The sequence below is a fragment of the Lactuca virosa genome, chromosome 2, assembly GCF_052849685.1.
Source record: "Lactuca virosa cultivar CGN04683 chromosome 2, Lactuca_virosa_CGN04683_v6, whole genome shotgun sequence".
NCBI lineage: Eukaryota > Viridiplantae > Streptophyta > Magnoliopsida > Asterales > Asteraceae > Lactuca > Lactuca virosa.
Window position 1 is genome coordinate 24,616,533 of NC_136427.1, and position 22,516 is coordinate 24,639,048.

The window sequence follows — 22,516 nt, forward strand, 5'->3', positions numbered from 1 at the left end:
TTCCTAAGGAAGAAATTAATGAACAAGAAAGATACAAGGGAGAACAGAAGAATAAAAGAAAAAATGAGAGAACTTTGAGGATTTTTTTTTTAAAATCCTATTAAAACTAACGGGTACAGCCCCTTATTTATACTAAAACTAATAGACTTTTACTCTAATACAAACTCTTGAAAGAAACTTAAAATACTAATAAAAAAGGAAACTTTTCTATTGCTTTTCAAACAACCGATTAACCCAACAATCACCCCCTTAATCGGTTTGGTCATACGAGCCACTCGTCCAAAACAATGCCGGTTCCTCTTCAATTAGACCCGCTTCTTCCTTTTCCCATTTAGGACACTCGTTTTTATAGTGACCAAGTTCATCACATTTGTAACATCTAACGTGACTTTTATCCCGGACACGTTCATTACCATCTCGACTCCTCCCGCACTCCCGACCTCTTCCCCGGCCACGTCCAAAGTCATCCCGATTTGAACGTCCATTACCACAATGCTTACAAACATGTGACTTTTCCTCACTAGCCAACAACAACCCACCTTGAGTGTCCTCCACTTTCTCGGTTCCTCTTATACGCTCCTCGTATGCCTTCAATCTACCAACCGCTTCATCAAATAACATTGAATCCAACTCGAAACATTGCTCTATTGAAGCCACGATTTGAAGAAACGACTTAGGCATCGAATCAAGTAACCTTTTTACCAAATCACCTTCTTCAAGCTCATATCCAAGTCTCCTTACTTTTGACGCTAAACCGGATAATTTCATCACAAAATCATGAACCGTTTCGCCCTCCTTCATACGTAAACTTTCAAGCTCCCTTTTTAAGGTTGCAAGTCGAGCCGTTCTCACCCGATCCACTCCCAAATACCGTGTTTTTAGCCCATCCCACACTTGCTTTGGGTCGGTGTAACTCGCCATTTGCAACACCATGTCTTCGGGTATCGCTTGAAACAAAAAAGTAAGAGCTTGTTTTGATTTCTTTTGATCTGGTGCTTTATCTAACGTCTTCAGTTCGACCGTCTCCCATATGCCATGTGCATCCATAATCGACTTGACTTTGACTGCCCACACCGGATAATTCGTTGGAGTTAAAACTGGAACTTGATATGCCAACGAACCTTCTTCTTTAACCAACGGCATCCTTTTCTCCTTAACCCCGACTTCTTTAATCAAGCTTGTTCCGAGAGCACTCTTCCACCGGACAACAAGACAAGGTCACGACCACCTTTACCGTCTTTCGTCACCCTCAAAACGAACCGAATCAAAGCCACCCGCTTTGACGTCTTCCCGTCCGTTTATTCCGCGCCTCCGGTTAGTCTCTCACAAGCCCGATTAAAAGAAACCGGGGTTGCTTGTAATCAACTTCGAATCACACCCCCTTCAACGAAACCTCTCTGATACCAAGTGTTAGATATCAAACTGATGATGACTTCGTTCCTAAGGAAGAAATTAATGAACAAGAAAGATACAAGGGAGCACAGAAGAATAAAAGAAAAAACGAGAGAACTTTGAGGATTTTTTTTTAAAATCCTATTAAAACTAACGGGTACAGCCCCTTATTTATACTAAAACTAATAGACTTTTACTCTAATACAAACTCTTGAAAGAAACTTAAAATACTAATAAAAAAGGAAACTTTTCTATTGCTTTTCAAACAACCGATTAACCCAACAACAAGAACATGAAATACTCAATGAACCTAGGGGCTGTTTGAAATGCCTATTATTGGGTCTTGTAAGAGGTTGTGTGTGATTTGGTCAGATTCACACCGTTTGATATCACACTTAGACGTCTCTGCCTCGGTATGCCTCTTACTCACTTAATTCAGGGTTGTGTCTGACTCCGTGACACCTTGACACCTTGACTCAATCAGAGCTGACTCAATTAACAACTAAACCATAAGGAATTACCAAGGCTTAGTCACAGGGCAAGAGTAATCTCACACTTTGTTTTTTCAAGATTAATTAAGCCTGTTCCATCATCTACTAGTTAATATATATCACCGATCAACCTAATTGGAAGGTAACAAAGTTAATAGATATCATCGATCAACCTAATTGGAAGGTAACAAAATTATCATTGCAGGTTTGCAGGAGACATTTTAAAATATTCGAAGAGGATAGCTTAGTGTCGGACGAGAAGGAAAGTGTTAAAAAGGCTGCAATTGGGAGTCGACTGTCAAAAGACATGTCGCCTGATGATAACGATAGTCGAGAGGCGAGCTTGATAGCAGATGCCCTATAGAGCCCAGAGGGAGTTGGCGCGACCGATTAATGTGAACCTTGTGTGTTTTATGCGGTTAGGGTTTATTAATTATACATTTTTGAAACAAATTATGTAATAATCTTTTAAATGGGGCTTATTTTTCCAATTTCCGCCAAACTAGGGACTATGTCCGTAAATTTGTTGAAGTGTAGATACTATTTCTTGTAATTTTGTCAAACACGATGACAATTTCTTTTATTTCGCATTTAGACAGGACTATTTCTGTGATTTTATTAAACATGTGCTAAAAATTGAATTTAAATCTAAAAGTTGACATAATACATTAGTTTACGTACAAGTTTTCGTTTCAATTTCACATCATATTTCTAAATCACTCTTCTTAGAAATAAACATTTCTTTAAATTTACAATAAAATCTACGTACTTGGTTTAAGAAATAATTGAAGATAATAAATATTGTGGTCCTAACTGTCAGGAGAAACACAACCTATAGGAGGGGTTAGAAAATATATAACAAAACCAGTATCTATTGACTTCAGGTCTCATCTTCTACACTGACTCTAAAATTCTAGGGTCTCCATATACATAAAATGAAAGTTATCAGTTGTCCTTACTCGTCACATCATCAAACAATGCAGAACACCTCCACCAAAATTAGCATTGCTGTGCACACGTTAACCATGCTGATCATGCTTTCTTTCATGTTAGCATCCCGGTGTCCTGATATTCAACAATGTCATAATGGTGAGAATTATATCACTTGCAACAACGGAAGTGTAGTTGAGATATACATCTATAGTTGTGATGAAAGTGACCAGATAAAGGTAATATTTTCCTCATTTCCAAGTGTTGACAGGCTTTATGTTTAGAATTTCTGGATCTTAGCAAAAATAGGTTAACCAGTCCAATCCCTTCATCTTTTGGTTCCATGATCAATCTCAAATTCCTAGACTTGAACACAAATCAACTAAGAGGACCAATTCCACAGGAACTTTATAATCTGCAAAAGCTAGAAACACTGGACCTGGGTGACAATCTTTTTCAAGGTCCAATTCCCTCAGCTTAATTTGGGTTCTTTAAGCCAACTGATACTTTTGAACCTTGGTATGAATAACATCCCCATTCCTCGACATATAGAATATCTGAACTTAGAACGTCTCGACCTTAATCATAACTGTAACACCCAAAAATTCAAGCCAAATTTAAACTTTCAAAACATGTCGAATTTATCAAAACATTACAACTTTGTTTTCAAAATACATTTATATCAGAGTTTTCCCAGAAACATAACATAATAGGAGGAGCTGTACGATCATGCCTTCGCCTTGCCGCGACCCCCTGATGTACCTGAAACAATAAACTGAAACTGTAAGCCCGAAAGCTTAGTGAGTTATCCCCACAATACCGATACACATACAGTCCACATAACTATGTCACACCATGACATATCATAATAAACTGAGCAGAACAGCACATAACGGGTCCACAGCTTTACAGACTGGAATACCCCTGGGCCCACAGTGTGAGTCTGGAATGCCTACCGGGCCCTCAGCTCACATCTAGATTGCCACCGAGCCCTCAGTACGAGTCTGGAATGCCTACCGGGCCCTCAGCTCGTATCTGGAATGCCACCGAGCCCTCAGTACGAGTCTGGAATGCCTACCGGGCCCTCAGCTCGTATCTGGAATGCTCCCAAGTCCTCAGTATGAGTCTGGAATACCTATCGGGCCCTCAGCTCATATCTGGAATACTCTAGGGTTTGTTGGCTACCGCACGGAGCAGTACAACCTCAACCCATCCCACATAACATATCAACATGTAACAGATAATGCACATACAGACAATCAATCAGTATCACAGGTAGTCCTACAGACCTACCCTCTAGCGTATCAAACTAGCATGCATAACTAACTCATACTCAACATAATACAACTACTAGGATATCATATCCAATGGGCCGGCCTTGGTGCCTTAGACCCCTTAGTATAGTGAGGATAACTCACCTCGCAACTGTCGTCGGAAATAAGAAGGCTCAACTCCTGGGTCCAACACGAACTCCGCCACCTATAGGTACCATACAAACCTTTTTCATAAATCTCCCAATTACCAGAAACCATCAGAAGTCAACTGGTCAACCCTTGGTCCAAGTCAAAGTCCACAGTCAAAGTCAACAGTCTATGTTGACTCGACTCGTCGAGTGCAGATCACCGACTCGTCGAGTCCTTCCTGAACTCGAGAAGTCGTGAAATCCTTGATTGGCTCGTCGAGTTCCCTTTTTAACTCGTCGAGTTCATACGTGGCCAAGATTTGGAAGAAACCCTAGCCAACTCGCTGAGTCTTCTAACAACTCGCCGAGTTCAAGGCAATCTTCAACTAACTCGCCGAGTTGCTCAACCAACTCGCCGAGTTCACGACTATGTTCATAGGACTCGCCGAGTCCAGTGTTCTACTCGCCGAGTTCATTCAGTCCTTTTTCCATACAGACCTGGTTTGAGCCATGCAGCGGCTCCAAACCACAGATCTAGGCTTCTAGGGCATGCTTATCACGTAAAGTTGCAAACTTTACATGCATGCATAGCTTTAAGGGCTCCAAATGTCAAAACTAAGCTCTTAATGGGGTTCTAAGCTCAAGAGGGACCTCAATCACAAACATAACCGAGACTTTACAACTCTAGAAGGTAATGAGGGTCCAGATCTGAAGTATAGCCCAACCATAAGGTTTCTCTACCAAGGATTTGGGGTTTTAGGGCTTAAAAGCAACAATTTAGGGACAAACAAGATCTAATAGATCAATAATCAAGATAGAAACTTTATTATCAGAATGGGTGACCACAAATGAATGTGATCTAAGTCCCCTTCCTTGAGCTCTTCAACCCCTTCCTTCTTCCACTTGCTCCAATGTGCACCAAAAGTCCCTTCACAAGGCAACAATCACTCAAACTCACCAATGGAGACTAGGGTTTCGATAAGGAATGCTCTGAGGGTGATGGAGGCTGAGATGGGGCTATAAGGACGTTTAAATAGGGTGCAAACCCTAAGGATTAGGGTTTCCTCCTGACTGGCCTACTCGCCGAGTCCAGGCGTGGACTCGCCGAGTAGATCACTTAAAGCCCGCGTCCAATTCGACATCTACTCGGCGAGTTAGGGCTACAACTCGCCGAGTAGCTCAAAAAGAAACATTTAATCAAATTAAATACGTACCAGGAACGGGGCGTTACAATAACCATCTTTCTGGTGTGATTCATCTTGAATTTAGAAACTTGCCGAGACTCTCTCACCTTGATTTTTCATCAAACGGTTTGTCCGGGAATGTATCCTTTCAATATCCGTGTAGATTACAGTATCTAGACCTCTCTGCTAATATCCTGACTGGTTACAACGGATTAACTAATTGCTACCATTTAAGGTATCTGGACCTTAGTGATAATATTTTTGTGGGAGAAGCAGTTAACTGTTTGAATTTCTTATTTTTGGAGTACTATAGTCTAAAAGTGTCTGGGCTTTATAGGGGATATTGTACAGAAACTGATTATGGAAGTGTTTATGAAGGCAAGCCCTCCAAAGAACACAAACATATCCTCCTTTTGAAGATTCTTCTTCCGCTGATTGTTGGATTTTGTTTCTTAGTGATTGGTTATGTGCTTTACCAACATAAAAAGGCTACCACAGAGAAAAGTCAACCAGAAATACAAAAACATGGAGATGTGTGCCATGGTAAAACAGAAGACTTCAACCTCAAATATTGCATTGGAACCGGTGGTTATGGAAGTGTTTATGAAGCGAAACTGCCAAACGGTAAAACATTTGCTTTGAAGAAACTCCATCGGTTTGAAGCCAAGCAACCAGCATTTAACAAGAGTTTCAAGAACGAGATCCAAGTCTTAACCAACCTAAGGCACAAACACATTGTGAAACTCTATGGTTTTTTTTTGCATAACAATTGCAACTTCCTAGTATATGAATACATGGAAAAAGGAAGCCTATTTTGTGCATTGAGTAACAATGAATTCGCTGTCATATTGGATTGGAAGACGAGGGTAAACATTATCAAACACGTAGCCCATGATTTTTCTTACATGCATCATGACTGCAGCCCACCCATCATTCATCGAGACATATCAAGCAACAACATTCTCTTGAACAAAGAAATGGAAGGATTTGTTGCCGACTTTGGAGCAGCCAGATTGCTCGACCCTGATTCCTCCGACCAAACCATTGTCGTAGGAACTTTGGAATACATTGCTCCAGGTATGTATGTGTACATTCTAATGATTCATTTAGCTTTATTAGTAGATGAAATTACACTAAACAATCCTTTGATTAGGGATGAGCAGTTTGTCCCAAATCCCGATCCCGTACCGATACCGTACCGGGAACCGGTACCGAACCGTACCGAATTTGAAAATATGGGACGGTACTCGGTACTCAAAATACATTAAAATTCGGGATTCGGTACCACCGGTACCGGTACTAGTACCGAAAACCGGTACCATTCCCGGTACCGGTACCGATGATGGTAATTCGGTTCGGTACTCGGGATTGACTTTCGATAAAATTCAGTTTTCGGGAATTCGGGAACGGTACGGGTCGGTACTGGTTCCGTCCCACGCTCATCCCTACCTTTGATATAAACATGTAGAACTTGCATACAACATCATTGTGAACGAGAAATGTGATGTGTATAGCTTTGGAGTGCTTGCGCTTGAAACAATCGGAGGGAAGCATCCTGGAGACCTCCTGACGTCCCTCAACTATTTAAACCAGGAAGGTGCAACTTTGGAAAGTATACTTGACAAGCGACTCCCTTATCCAACTGATGGCAGACGGATTGAAATGGAAATTCTCCGTGTTTATAATGTTGCATTAGCATGCATTCGCATGGACCCAAAGACTCGTCCGACAATGAGAAATGCCTCTCACGAATTATCCAAGTGACGAGTCACCAATTGTACTTGATGTCCATATCTTTGTTTCGGTATCTACCGACTAAAATTTCTTTCAAGATTGTTTTTATATGAAACCTGTTATGTGATCTTATTGTTTCTTATTCAAAACTAGTTCTTATATACATAATACATCAACATGATGTGCATTCTTGTGCAATTGACATAAGATAGAGCCAAAGAACACCGGACCTCCGGCCTCTGTAGCATCCTTAACGTATGAACCAAATGTTGAATCTTCAACATGCTTATACCCAGGCAATTACATACAGAATTATTGGCTATAATTATGTTATAACCTTCAACAAATTAATGTTGTAAAGTATGACATATTGGATATATATGAATGAGGGTCCCAAATCTATCACTCTTTGGTGTTGATCATCTGCTTTCTGAATCGTAGTTCAAAGTGTATCCTCTTTTTTTTTTATTAATAGCAATTGTGACATTGCAATGTATTGTGTTTACCTAAATGCCAATTGCCAAATGAGAAATATCATAATTTTACAATCTGATGATGAAACACAGGCCCATCCACTACTAGAATAGAAGGGGTTTTGCTACAGGAAAATAACTACAAAAAATTTTCTTAGGTAATTAGCTACATAATACCAACGGAATTCCTACGGAATGGAATGCCCTAAATTAGTAACGAAATATCTATGAAATAGCTACAGAATAACGACGGACACACATCCGTGTCCGTCGTTATTCTGTAGCTATTTCATAGATATTCCGTTACTAATTTAGGGCATTCCATTCCGTAGATATTCCGTTGGTAATTAGCTACAGAATAGCTAGGGAATAGCGATGGAAGTAAGCCCATAGGTATTCCGTAGGTAATTAACTACAGAATGACTACAAACTACCCACAGAAGAAAATAGATACAGAATAACTACGGAATACAAACGACTTTATTATTATTATTATTATTATTATTATTATTCCCATTATTATTATTTTTCAATATTCAAGTCTTAATTTTTTTTTGAATCGTTTTGTTTTAAATATTTAAAATACAAACCTTTATCTGTAGGTAATCCGTAGGTATTTACCTACGGATTACCTACGGTTTTTTTTTTCTGTAGGTAATCCGTAGGTATTTATCTGTAGCAATCAATGTATAATGATGTTGTGAAAAAAATGAAACGAAAAAAAACTACATTTGACCCTTGAAAAATAGAAAATAAAAAAAACCGTAGGTAATCTGTAGGTAAATACCTACAGATTACCTACGAATAACCTTTATCTGTTGGTAATCCGTAGGTATTTACCTACGGTTTTTTTTTTCTAATTTTTAAGTGCAAATATTGTTTTTTCAGTTTCATTTTTTTTTCACAACATCATTATACTTTAAATGCTTTGGTTTCACCAACTTATACATAACATAAACTTACATACAAAAGTATGCATCGCTAGAACCCAATACTCATTTACAACTTTATTATTTTTTTCTATAATATAAATGAAAGTTATTTTCTATACACAAATACAAATAAGTACACACATTTACATACAAACCATATGTATGTATTATGTTCAATATATCTCGTATTTGTTTAATCAGGTTAATTGTGGCTCAATAACAAACATAAATAGCTTTTTGTATCATATATAGTAATGGGTTCTAATGATGCACATTCTTGTACATACGTTTGTATGATGTTTAACTTTGTGAAAACAAAACAATCAATGTATAATGATGTTGTGAAAAAAAACGACATTTGACCCTTGAAAAATAGAAAAAAAAAAAAACGTACGTAGGTATTTACCTACGAATTACCCACGGGGTTTTTTTTTTCTAATTTTTAAGTGCAAATATTGTTTTTTCAGTTTCATTTTTTTTTCACAACATCATTATACTTTAAATACCTTGGTTTCACCAACTTATACATAACATAAACTTACATACAAAAGTATGCATCGCTACAACCCAATACTCATTTACAACTTTATTATTATTTTTTCTATAATATAAATGAAAGTTATTTTCTATACACAAATACAAATAAGTACACACATTTACATACAAACCATATGTATGTATTATGTTCAGTATATCACGTATTGTTTAATCAGGTTAATTGTGGCTCAAGAACAAACATAAATAGTTTTTTGTATCATATATAGTAATGGGTTCTAATGATGTACATTCTTGTACATACGTTTGTATCATGTTTAACTTTGTGAAAACAAAGCAATCAATGTATAATGATGTTGTGAAAAAAATGAAACGAAAAAAAACGACATTTGACCCTTGAAAAAAAGAAAAAAAAAACCGTAGGTAAATACCTACGGACTACCTGCGGATAACCTTTATATGTAGGTAATCCGTAAGTATTTACCAGCGCGAGTAATTTACCGTGTTATCAATCATAAGGATGGTTTCCCGTAAATTTTATAACGTTAATTCCTCTAAGTGAGTCGTTATAACCATACTAGATAATGACAGTTCGCCTGTCATGGCGTTTTTGGGCGCCGACGGAATAAGGTAAGGTTTTTGTCACTCTAGACTAGCCTAGTCTAACTGTATCGAACAGCTCAGGTGTGGGGTGTCACCCCCGTATAGATCTATACACAAACTCCCGCTCTCCCTCCAAGAGATTCTGGTTATAACTACAAGCTACGATTGTACACTCAATAGGTGTCAACCGACACGTCTCACTAGATCCTTAATCGAACTTACGCGAAAAGAAACATATAAGGTATATTCCAGGCCCAATGAACATGTAAGTGGACAACTAAGGCCCACTAAGCATGTAAATTATTTCCAGGCTCAAAAGGAATGAAAATATATATCCCTAGCCCAATATATATGTAAAGGGACAACTAATGCCCATTTAACATGTATATTATTTCCATGCCCAATAAGCATATAAGGAGTATCCCATGCCCAATAAACATGTAAGTGGACTACTAAGGCCCTCTAAGCATGTAAATTATTTCTAGGCCCAATAATGGTAAGAATGACACAATTTATCCGTTGTTTGTTACGTTGATTTTATAGCTTCGTTGGTTACCAAATTGACATGAAAAGCCCACTTTTTGTAAAAAGACATTTTATTTGGTCCTAAAACCGAAAATTTACAATTAGGACACATTTTTGGTAAAAATAACATTTTAGGCCTCTTTCAAGGACAAAACTTGCATTTAAGGCTAGTTTTAGTAAAAACAACATTTTTACCTCCTTTTTGTCAAAAATATCATTTTTGGCTTGATTTTTATGAAAATGTGCATTCTTGGCCCATTTATAAATAATTTTATCCTTTTGGCCCAAGTTTTAACAAATTCATATTTTTTAGTTTTTCTCAGTCAAAAATTTACATTTTTGGCACAACTATGTTGAAAATGTCACTTAAGCCCACAAAAGCCCAAAAAGTTACAATTTTGGCCCAAAGCCGTGAGAAGCCCAAATAAAGCCCAATTGTGAGAATTTTTACATTGTTAGTCCTTGTAGGGTCCCAAATGCCATAAATATCCATATTTAGCAAAAATAATCCTTTTTGAACCCCTAAAATCGTGAGTTACATAAAAATACCCCATTTTTGGTTATTTTGTCACTTTTGGCCTTCTTATGCAATTTTCTTAGTTTTAAGTAACTTTGATGTGTTTTAAAACCTTTTCTTTGCATATTAAGTTGAAATGAGTGTCATGTTCTACAAATAGCATCACATTTTAGTAGATCTTCAAGTCCATGGAGTTTATAACACATAATCACACATATATCATGAAAAACACACAAAATCATGCATACACACATAGATCTACACAAAACAACTTGTAGTCTCCCCTAAAACATAGTAAAAACCAAAAATAGGGGGTATGAACTCACATTGCTTTGGAGATTTCGGTTTTTTATGAAGATTGAAGAGGTTTTCGGCTTTAACAAGCTTCCTTGAAGAGATTTTCGAGATCTATGAAGTTATAAGAGCATGGATCATGAAATGAAGTGTTAAGAAGAGATTTCTAGAGTAACTTGAATCGAAAGTTATAGAGTTTCACAATAACTTACCAAGGATGTATGAGTTTTGATGGAGAGTCCTTGATGTACTCTTACAACTCACGAGAATTTGGAGGATGAAGGAGAGGATTTCTTGTGCTAGAGAGTGTTTGAAGTAACTAGAATTGAGAGTGGAGGTGGTGGTGGGAGACTCTTGGCCGAGAATAAGAAAAAGAGGTTAAAAGAGGAGTGAAATGAGATGTGATGATTGCATGGATAAATGAGATTACATAGATATTTGTGGGATAGTTTTCATGGAAATCCACAAGGTAAGTATGAGGTGGCACCTCAAATTTTCCCATTGTTTTCCCTTTTTTTTTATATATGTGGGCTGAGAATGAGGGGGAAAGGAAAAGAGAAGGAAAAGTTTGGGCCCTTATTGAACATTTTCAAGATCATAGGCCCAACATGAAGGTTCTCGGCCCATTGGGCCCTTCTTATGGGTTCACGGCCCAAAGGTGGTGAAGGGATGGGGTTTACGGCCCTTCATGGTTCAATAGAGTGGTTCACGGCCCATCATGGCCCATGATAACAAAGTGAGTTGTTTTAGGCCCAACATGGCCCAATTGCTATGGTTTGACGAATGTGGGTCCAATTAGAGCCCAAAATCATCAAATGAAAGGTTTACTGGCCCATTAGGCCCAATAAGGGGATCCTGGTCCATACTAAGTTTGAACCGGGTTATTAGGGTTTCAAACCCATAGCTGAGTATATGAGATGTATTAAGTTAGGTTTTGGACTTCACTCAGGAATTTTGATTTAAATGGATGTTTTTGATTGAGTATAGAATATGATATCCACTTAGATTACAAGTCTTACAAGAGTTGATGTTTACATGAAAACAGAATTTCCTAGCTAAAAATGCTAGTTGTGACATCTTAGTCTGCTGTCAGTCAAACAAATGATCGGGCTGTTGAACCTGAAAATCCCCGTGCTAATAAATCAAATAAAGATCCCAATTAATAATCGGGCCATAAACCATATCTAGGAATCTAGTTCACTTGTCCAACACCCAGGGTAAAAGAGCATTTTACCCTTTCCTCACTTGATCTAATAACCAATGCCCAACCCAATGGCTCTAAAAGCCCAATATGGCCCAAATTCCTAAATGACACCCAAAGCCCATTACGGGCCCAAATCCAAGAAGGCCTAAAGCCTAACAATGGCCCAAAGTCAGAAAGACTAGTGGCCCCACAAGGCCTAAAACCCTAATAGTCAAAATATGACCCAAGTTGCAAAAGTCAACAAAATTCAACGGCTGTTGAGTACGCCCAACGTACTCAGACTTATGCCTTGCGTATGCCATCTTTGGCCACTACGCGTTGCGTACGAGCTGGGTATGCCCAGGCTACACCACAACAGCCCAAACTTGCCATTAAGTGCTTAATCGATTAAGCCACTAAGCCAAATTCTCAGATCCGATCTTAAGTGATGTCTTCACACGTAAAGTTGGCAACTTTACTCCTTTGCATGCCTTACTGGGACCTAATACTCAATAAAAACCCATAATAAGAACCCTAACTCATCCAAGGTCCAATATAACACTCAAAGATTGCATTTTATGAACAAGGGACCCCAAAAAAGGTAAGATCTACCATCCCTAGCTTCTGAAGTAGCTCATACTCTCAATAATGGCTTAAAGGACCATAAAAAGCATAAAAACAAGCCCTAACTAGATCTATCAAAAGAACCATCAAGTTAAGAGCTTTATACCTCCAAAAGCTTTCCAAGTTGGTGATGATTCTAGATCCACAACTCTAGCCACACCAATGCAACTTCCAAGAGTTATTCTTTCTTCACAATCAGCAAAAACACCTTCAAAGTTCAATTCTAAGCTCAAAACACTCAAATGCAAATTAGGCTTTCGTTCTTAGGGTTTGGAGAGGTGAAGGTTGGTCATAGGAAGGTCCATGAGTGTCTTAAGGTGTTTAAATAGGGCACAAACCCTAAAAATTAGGGTTTTCCCCTGTTGACCGTATGCCCTCGTATATCCACGTACGCCCAACGTACGTGGGTGCCTCCACGACCAAGATATTCAGCCATCAATCCTAGCGTACTCCTAGCGTACGACCAACGTACTCGACTAGGGCCTAAAATGCAAGAATTTTCAAATGAAGGGCAAAGAGGGAAAATACCTGAATGCAAATGTTACAATATTCCTCCGAAAATCAATATATTAACACCCTAAATGGTCAATTATTCAGTTTTCCTTCAAAAACTAAGTCTTTCGGTGCCCGGTTCGGGTACAATTGTGATTAATATATACACATACATTGTAAGATAGGAATTGGATGGTCTATATTTCACATAAAATCAATATATTAACACCCTAAATGGTCAATTATCCAGCTTTTCTTCAAAAACTAAGTCTCTCCATGCCCGATTCAGGTACAATTGTCATCAATATATACACAAAATTTGTAAGATATGTATCGGATGATGTATACTTCTCTGGAAATCAATATATTAACACCCTAAATGGTCAATTGTTCAGTTTTCCTTCAAAAACTTAGTCTTTCGATGCCCAATTCGAGTACAATTGTCATCAATTTATACATAGACTTTGTAAGATACACATGGGATGATCTTTATTTCTAAGAAAATCAATATATTAACAACCTAAATGGTCAATTATTCACTTTTCCTTAAAAAAAACTAGTCTTTCGGTGGTTCAGGTACAATTGTCATCAAAATATACACGCACATTGTAAGATACACATTGGATGATCTATATTTCTCTGAAAATCAATATATTAACACCCTAAATGGTCAATTATTCAGTTTTCTTTAAAAAAACTAAGTCTTTCGGTGCCCGGTTCGAGTACAATTGTGATTAATATATACACAAACATTGTATGATACGAATTGGATGGTCTATATTTCTCTGAAAATCAATATATTAACACCCTAAATGTTCAATTATGGATAAATGGAACCACAGGAAATACGCACGCGGTCCGTTATTTTTAGAATATGTGTATATGTGGTAAGTGGCTGATGAAAAGATTCTCATATTCACATTCTCTAGCCGTAAGTCGGCTTAGAGTGGATAACTTCTTTTCATTGTGAATGTTGTTTATACAACTGCGATGTATAAACAACAATATACCTATGGCTTTTCCCCACTTCCTCAGTTGATTATTAGTTGGAGACTGATTGAGAGATTAAAGCAGATTATTCAAAATGTTCGGTTAGTCAAGGTTGACGACGTACAAATCGATTCCGTAACGAGATGAATGTTCGTCATCCTGATGAACCACGTAGATGTGGAGTATATCATCAACCTGGTCATAATAGGAGAAATTGTTCAAATTCTCAACTAAGATTCAATCCAAAGTGAGCTGTGTAATTTTTTTTTGTCTTGTAATTTGTGTTTAAGTTATTTAGTAATTTGGTTTTTAAGTCATCTTATAGTTTTATGTTTAATTAATCTGGTAATTCTGTGATATTGTAATATATTCGATTTGTGTTTAAATTCTTTTGAATGTGTTGCTACGATTTTTTGAATGGTATAATTTGCTAAGAAAAAAAAATCAATTATATATTTTTAATAAATAAATTTATATGTCATATACAATAAAGAACAAAAAGTAGGGTTTTTAATGTAAAATATGTAAATAAAATGACATAATACTTGAAATAGTTGATATATAAAATAAAAATTGAATAAGACAATATGTTGTTGATTTAATATAAAATATGTAAAATGAATATAATAGAATACTTGAAAGGGTTAATATATAAAATAAGCCATTAACGGAGAAGTGGTCGTTGCTTTTTTGTGTGGGGTCATCCAAAAAAGTAAGAACAACTGATTTTACAAATGAATTTAGAATCAACCCACTTTTGCAAATAATTTCTAAAAACAACCCATTTAAAAATAAAAATAATAATTATACAAAAATTGTATTGACTTCAGGTCTCCTCTTCTACATTGACTCTAAATACTCTAGAAGAAACACAACCCATACGAGGGTTAGAAAAAATATATCAAAACAAGTACCTATTGACTTCGGGTCTCCTCCTCTACATTGACTCTAAAATTCTATAGTCTCGATATGCATAAAATGAAGTTATTAGTTGTCCTTACAAGTCACACCATCAAACAATGCGGAAAACCTCCTCCATAATTAGCATTCCTGTGCACACGTTAGCCATGCTGATGATGCTTTCTTTCATGTTAGCATCCCAGTGTCCTACTGATATTCAAGGATTATATTATTGTTATTGTGGTTGGAATCATTTCACCTGCAACAATGCAAGTGTAGTTGAAATAGACATATTTCGTCGTGATGAAAGCGTACTGAAAAACTTACTCTTTTCATCATTTCCGAGCCTTGAGAGGTTAGAAATTTCAAAAAGTAATCTTGAAGGAAACAGCCTACACCAGATTGGCTTGCTGAAAAATCTGACCTATATTTCTGTCTCATGGAATTATAACACAGGAGATACCTTGCCTGTATCCTTTACCAATCTCACCCGATTAGAATACCTTGACCTTTCTGGTAACAATCTCAGCGGAAACCTCCCATCTCTGTTGTGAAGTCTCAAGAACTTGAGGTTTCTGGATCTTAGCCACAATCAGTTGACAGGTCCAATCCTTCAATCTTTTGATTACATGTTCAATCTCACCCGATCAGAACACCTTGACCTTTCCTGTAACAGTTTCATTGGTACCCTGCCATCTCATCTGGGGAGTCTCACAAATTTAGAATTTCTGGATCTTAGCCGAAATCGGTTAACCAGTCCAATCCCTCCGTCTTTTGGTTCCATGATCAAACTCAAATTCCTAGACTTGAGCATAAATCAACTAAGAGGGCCAATTCCACAGGAACTTTGTAATCTTCAGAAGCTAGAAACATTGAACCTGGGTGACAATCTTCTTCAAGGTCCAATTCCCTCAGCTTTGGGTTGTTTAAGCCAACTGATAATTTTGAACCTTAGTATGAATAATATCAGTGGCCCCATTCCTCCACATATAGAATATCTGAAGAACCTAGAACAACTTGACCTTAATCATAACCAGATTTCTGGGGTCATTCACCTTGAATTCAGAAACTTGTCGAGACTCTCTTACCTTGATTTTTCATCAAACCGTTTGTCCGGGAATGTATCCTTTCAGTATCCAAGTATCTTAGAGTATCTAGACCTCTCTGATAACTTTCTAACTGGTTACAACGGATTAAATAACTGCTACCATTTAACGTATCTAAACCTTAGTGATAATATTTTTGTTGGACAAGCAGTTAATTGTTCAAATTTCTTATGGTTACAAAAATATAGTCTAAACGTTTCTTGTTGGGGATATTGTACAGAAATTGGCTTTCTATGCAACACCTCCAAAGAACACAAATCCATCTTCCGTTTGGACATTCTTATTCCCATGATTGTTGGATTTTGTTTTTTAGTGATTGGTTATGTGCTTTACCGTCGTAAAAAGGCTACCACAGAGAAAGTCAACCAGAAATAGAAAAACATGGAGATGTGTGCTCCGTATTAAATTATGATGGGACACTTGCATTCGAAGACTTCATCAAGGCAACAGAGGACTTCGACCTCAAATATTGCATTGGAACCGGTGGCTATGGAAGTGTTTATGAAGCGAAACTGCCTAACGGTAAAACATTTGCTTTGAAGAAACTCCATCGGTTTGAAGCCAAGCAACCAGCATTTGACAAGAGTTTCAAGAACGAGATTGAAGTTCTAACCAACCTAAGGCACAAAAACATTGTGAAACTCTATGGTTTTTGTTTGCATAACCAATGCAACTTCCTTGTATACGAATACATGGAAAAAGGGAGCCTATTTTGCGCATTGAGTGACAATAAATTCGCTGTCATGTTGGATTGGAAGACGAGGGTAAACATTATCAAACACGTAGCCCATGATTTTTCTTACATGCATCATTGTTAGGATTCGGACCGGGTACACGCAGCGGAAACACTATCACACACACAAACATACGAATGAAATAAAGCAAGAAGGAACACAAGGATTTTACGTGGTTCGGATTCGGTGTAAATCCTACGTCCACGGGCTGCAACTAGATTTTCTTATTAACTCAATAAGATTACAATTTATGACTCTACAAGTTATATTTGATGCACACATACAAAAGGTTACATCGCACACATATATATATATATATATATATATATATATATATATATATATATATATATATATATATATATATATATATATATATATATATAGGAGAGAGAGCCGTACTTTCTTTTGTTTACACAAATTGTCGTCCAAAATTTTCCTTCAATTCACATATTGTGAATATAATATTGCGGCCGTCCATTACCGACCATGCAAAAAATGCGTCCAATAATAAACAATTGATTTGCCGTACCTCCATTCAATATTAAACAATTGAATTGTTTAATATTTTTCAAGTTACATTTATGGCCCTTGAACTCTTAGGAACTTGTCAATTTGTTCAAGACTCCATAAATCTTAACAATCTCCCACTTGGAGGCTTGAACAACTTTAGCTTTTCTCCGCCATTCAACTCTCAATTACTCCAGTAATCTTAAAAACAACCAAGTCCTTTTAGGCTTCCAGTTCCAATGAACAAGCTAAAACTTAGTCTGATTTCTCTAGTTGCAGCCGCCCCTCATCATCAATTACTAGAAGGGCCAGTTGAAGCTCCCACTAGCTCCAACTCAGCCCTGGCTAATCCCACCACCGACTCATCCTCTGTCTCAACCGGTTTGGACACTCCACCGGATCCAGAGATACACCGAGGACCACTAACACTCTCCAAACATAGCAAACATCCAACAGGAGATAAATTTTCAGTCTTAGTCTTCAAAACCCAACGGCTCTTTGTAACTGTACCCGGAACACACCCCGTGCTCCTACTGTCACAGAATCTCCTGACTGGTTTAGACTTTCCGACTCGTTCAACTAACATCCCCTTGGCTCCAGAATTCATGTTTGCAAAATGAACTCTCTTAGCCGTAGATTTAGCGAACCAGATTTTGTCTTGCTTAACAGGGACGGTCATACTTCCCTCAGCAGGTACCTCAACCATATACAATGACCCACACTTCATACCTTGAGCAATCACCGAATTACCATTGACCACCATCCATTTACCACCACCAAACCTTACTTCCAGTCCTTGTTTATCCAGCTGACCAACAGAAATCAATTTCTTCTTCAGCTCCGGAATCACCCTGACATCCTTCAGGCTCCATGTAGTTCCTAATGAAGTAACCAAATCAATATCTCCCATGCCCGTTACTTGAAGCATCTCGTCATTTGCCAAACGTACCTTTCCAAAATCTCCTTCTTTCAAATTCACCATCGTTTCCCCGTTGTCCATGGCGTGAAACGAAGCCCCTGAATCCATGACCCAAGAGTCCACAGAACTTTCCATACTGAGTAACAATGCATCATCCCCAGAAAAATTCTCAGCATCAGCAATGTTCAATTCTTTCTTTGGACATTGACTCTTAACATGTCCCACTTCTTGACAGTTCCAGCATTTCACATTCTTCAAAGATCTAGAAGAACTTTTTCCCCGACTCCCACTGCTTCCACTATTCCTGCTATTCCCTCTACCTCTTCCGACATTTAATAAATCAGAAGAGGAAGATCCACCTTGATTCTTGCGTCTGATATCCTCGCCTAGAACCAAATCTCTAACCCCTTCAAAAGTCATACCACTGGTCCCCACGGAACTCGTAACAGCAGTAACTGTTCCGGACCAGCTATCAGGTAGAGAAGCTAGTAGCAGTGATGCTTGAGTCTCGTTATCAAATTTAATTCCCACATATGATAATCTGGACATAATTGAATTTAGATTATTAATGTGAACCGTAACTGAGCCTTCCTCATTCATCCTTGTAGTGAACAGCTCCTTCATCAAGAGCACCTTGTTAGCCGCCGATGGTTTCTCATACATATTTGACAGAGCCTCCATCATACCACGTGCCGTGGTTTCATTCATGATGTTGAAAGCAACGCTCTTTGTCAATGACAATGTAATAACCGCCTTGGCTTTCTTGTCCTTTGAGTTCCACGCATCTTCAGCAGCTTTTTCCATTTTCTCCGGTTTGTCTCCGAGTACCACGTCCAAGTCTTTCTGACATAGTAATGCTTCTAATTGCATTTTCCACCAGCTAAAATCAGAACCGTTGAACTTTTCGATTACCACCTTGTCTTCAGCCATTATGACAAACAAGATACAAATCAGGTACACTCGTGCGTGATAAAAAAACGACCGTACCCTCCAAACCTCGCTAATCTAGCTCTGATACCAGTTGTTAGGACTCGGACCGGGTACACGCAGCGGAAACACTATCACACACACAAACACACGAAGGAAATAAAGCAAGAAGGAACACAAGGATTTTACGTGGTTCGGATTCGGTGTAAATCCTACGTCCACGGGCTGCAACTAGATTTTCTTATTAACTCAATAAGATTACAATTTATAACTCTACAAGTTATATTTGATGCACACATACAAAAGGTTACATCGCACATATATATATAGGAGAGAGAGCCGTACTTTCTTTTGTTTACACAAATTGCCGTCCAAAATTTTCCTTCAATTCACATATTGTGAATATAATATTGTGGCCGTCCATTACCGACCATGCAAAAAATGCGTCCAATAATAAACAATTGATTTGTCGTACCTCCATTCAATATTAAACAATTGAATTGTTTAATATTTTTCAAGTTACATTTATGGCCCTTGAACTCTTAGGAACTTGTCAATTTGTTCAAGACTCCATAAATCTTAACAATCATGACTGCAGCCCACCCATCATTCATCGAGACATATCAAGCAACAACATTCTCTTGAACAAAGAAATGGAAGGATTTGTTGCTGACTTTGGAGCAGCCAGATTGCTTGACCCTGATTCCTCGAACCAAACCGTTGTCGTAGGAACTTTGGGATACATTGCTCCAGGTATGTATGTGTAGATTCTAATGATACCTTTACCTCTGTTAGTAGGTGAAATTATACTAACAAACCTTTAGTATAAACATGTAGAACTTGCATATAACATCAATGTGAACGAAAAATGTGATGTGTATAGCTTTGGAGTGCTTGCACTTGAAACACTTGGAGGGAAGCATCCCGGAGACCTTCTGTCATTAATAAACTATTCTAATGGGAAAGGTGCAACGTTGGAAAGCATATTTGACAAGCGACTCCCTTATCCAACTGACGACGGACTGATTGAAATGGAAATTCTCCGTGTTTATGATGTTGCAGTAACATGCATTTGCATGGACCCAACGTCTCGTCCGACAATGAGAAACGTGTCTTAGGAATTATCCTAGTGTGGCCTCATCTGTGCTTGATGACCATATCTTTGTTTTTGTGCCTGCCGGTTGAAATTTCTTTAAGTGTGTTGAAAATTTCCCCTGTATGTGTTTGTGTGTTACCAAGAACGCGAAATAAAAAGAAATGGTTGTATCATATTTCTTACATTCTTATCAAATTTGTATATTTTATTTGAAAAAAAGACATGGATTCTTCTTCTTTTTTAATAAATGTTACCTAACTAAACTTTTTGTTACTTATTATCAAACCTTCTTTACCCCATAGAGATATTGGGTGTGAGCATGTACGGGCGTATGTCTATGCGCATGTGCATGTGCAAGATCTTCATACACAAATCATGGAACACATTAGGATTTGATTGCAAGATTACAAAGTTATTCAATGATTGGGGCTAAAAATGAGTAAAATCAAGCATTTGCTTTCGACAGGACAAAACTCTCCCAAGAACAAATGCTCACTAGAAATTGAATGATCATCAGGCCCGATACAATACCAGAGCGAGTTGGGCTAAGGTTCAGGGCAGCAAAAAAACAAAGGGCATATATATATATATATATATATATATATATATATATATATATATATATATATATATATACTAGTTTATAACCCGTGAGAACCACAGTTATAAAATTAATTAAACTTTCATAGTAAAAAAATTAAAATTATTAATAAATTATATCAAATAAATTATTTTAAATAAATTATTAATTAAGATGTTTTTTTAGTTATATAAAATTATAATCGTTGATTTAAATCAATACATGAAATTATCTCACCTTATAATATATATTAATTTTTTTTATTCTAATGTTAAATGTAATTAGAGTGTGAAATTTAAAATGAAAAATCAATTATCAATTATTAATTTAATGTAATTAAAGTTGAAAATTTAAAATTTAAAATTTAAAAAAAGGAGAATTAATATGTTGACATGTGGCATTTAATATTAATGAGGATTTCTAATATTGTGACACTTGTCAATATGAGAATAAACTTATTCATCATTATCATCATCATCATTATATCATAAAACTAGCATTTTTTCTTGAACCTCATGCATTTGAAACTCCCAATACCATTTTCCTTGAACCTCATGCATTTGAAACTCCCAAGACTATTCAACTTATACAAATTAATTTATGATTAATTGAAATATTATGATTTGTAACTTTTAAAACTCTTCAAATCATGCTAATTAAATTGATGATTGAAATGAAATATTTAGCATATATAAGAATTTGTAGATTACATATTGTATGTATGTCAACATACAATGATAAATTATATTTGTAGGGTTTGAAGAGTTATGTGAGTGGTTCCATGGATGTAAGAAAACAATTCCAACTTTTCCAAATATAAATTCATGTAAACTCAAATCGGGTGCATATAAGTTTTAGATATTAACCAATGTTCAAATTTAGGTATGTTTGTAAATGTTTACTTGAGATCATTTTTTAAGTTTATGTGTTATGCATTTTTCTATAATCACAGGTTCAAATTTAGGTATGTGTTATACTATGTTAGTTTCAATCGCTTTATTTTATTGTAAATAACATCGATGGGATTTTTTTATAATTGATTTTGATGAAAGGACTTTATAATTATTATTCCAAATTGTTGGTGATAGTGACGAATTAGAACAAACGATTTTTAATATGATATGACTTTATTGTTGAAAACCAATAATTATGCGTGTTATAAAAATGAATTATTTATGTTTTATCAAAACTTATATGGATGTACCCAATTTTAAATGTTTTTATAGTAATAAAAATAAATTATCTTATTACATTTTTCAATTTTCTTTTTTCGCTATTTTTTTTTATCGTAAATGAAAAGTAAATAAATAAAATATTAATATTTTCATAAGAAAATATAAGTGATAAAAATATACCTATAGCGTAACACTTCTCCTCCCCTAACCCACTCTTAACATATTTTTTAAGATTGGTCGCAGTACATAACAATTACTATAATTTTGAACTTCAAATCACCATTTTATTTGGACATTTCATTCTCTTC

The 22,516-nt window shown here is 36.7% G+C and overlaps 2 pseudogenes across 1 annotated transcript; both read left to right on the forward strand.

Annotated features, from left to right (window-relative positions):
- Nucleotides 1-2,860: 2,860 nt before the first annotated feature.
- LOC145157296 (putative leucine-rich repeat receptor-like protein kinase At1g35710) lies at nt 2,861-7,163 on the forward strand (annotated as a pseudogene).
- Nucleotides 7,164-15,280: 8,117 nt separating this feature from the next.
- Nucleotides 15,281-20,475, forward strand: LOC145157297 (uncharacterized; annotated as a pseudogene). Its single transcript, XR_013737180.1, has 3 exons — nt 15,281-17,080; nt 19,925-20,110; nt 20,195-20,475. The product of XR_013737180.1 is annotated as an uncharacterized LOC145157297 (transcript).
- The last annotated feature ends 2,041 nt before the right edge of the window (nt 20,476-22,516 follow it).